This window comes from Echinops telfairi, unplaced genomic scaffold, assembly GCF_000313985.2.
Source record: "Echinops telfairi isolate 266 unplaced genomic scaffold, ASM31398v2 ScPeMD7_5;HRSCAF=22, whole genome shotgun sequence".
NCBI lineage: Eukaryota > Metazoa > Chordata > Mammalia > Afrosoricida > Tenrecidae > Echinops > Echinops telfairi.
The window spans coordinates 34078407-34079480 of record NW_022103901.1 but is presented as its reverse complement, the minus strand read 5'-3'; the positions used below and the strand labels follow the sequence as shown (position 1 = coordinate 34079480).

At 56.6% G+C, this 1074-nt stretch overlaps 1 protein-coding gene across 1 annotated transcript in view; it reads left to right on the top strand.

Annotated features, from left to right (window-relative positions):
• The window catches only part of EEF2KMT (eukaryotic elongation factor 2 lysine methyltransferase), a 9846-nt gene that overhangs the window by 904 nt on the left and 7868 nt on the right, over positions 1-1074 (top strand). The gene's annotated exons all lie outside the window — the stretch shown is intronic.

The window sequence follows — 1074 nt, the reverse complement described above, 5'->3', positions numbered from 1 at the left end:
CCCCCGAGTCCTGCCACGTGAGCTCAGGCCGGCCTCGCGCCCCTCGGGTTCCGGAACGCACGCCCTGGTGCTTGTCCCGGGCTTAACCGAGGGACCCCTGCGAGGCTGCGCGCCATCAGCTGCCAGCACCGGCAACAAACCTGCACTGGTACCCCGGAACCGGCCACTTACCGCGAGGGGCGCAGGTACCCGGATCCGGCCCCCATCCAGGAGCGTGGCCACTTCCCAAGAGGCCCGGGAAACCCTAGATCCGGCTTTCTCTCCGGAGGGGTGCAAAAATCACAAAACCAAACTGATTGCCATGAATTGACTCGGACTCAGCCCCCCTATAGGGCACGGAAAACCTGGTAGAACTGCCCCTGTGGGTTTCTGAGACTAGTTCTTTTTCCCCCTGCAACCGCTTAGTATGTAACCACTACGCCCCAGGGCTCCTTCAGCAGCGGCTGGTACCCTCTGATTCAGCCACCTCCCAGGAGGACCGTGGGCACCCCAAGACCAGCCCATGAGCAACAGTCCCATGACCAGCAAGTCCGTGGGCACCATTTTCCACAGCATGCGCTCACTTCCTGTCTGTCATGCTCACAATGATAGAGATTTTCCCATCATGGCATTGCTCTCACTATGGTCTGAGGCCCACCTAGCTTTCATGGGGGAGAAGGAAGGGGCTGCCTGCTCCTATAGTTAGTCTGCGGAACCCACAGCGGCAGTTCTGTCTTGTCCAGGAGGGTCTCTGAATCGGCATCCACTCAACTGCAGTGAGTTTGCTTTGTTTCGCAGGGAAACCAAAGGGTTTGCAGGACTAGCTTCATTGAGACATGCGCTTTACTGGTCTGAGACGGAACCTACCCGTCACCAAATATCCACTCCCACTCTCCCCACCCTTCCTGCAGGGTGGTGGTCGGCCATTTGTGCTATTTCATCATTGGCATAAACATTTAGCCTTTCAGAACCATCGCTTCTCATGAGGAAGGAATTTGTGTATATTCTTCAACCCCAAAGGTGAACCTTCATAGTAGTGCCCTCAGGTGCACTGGAAATGGATTTGACAGGAGCTGGTCACCACACGCCAAGTAC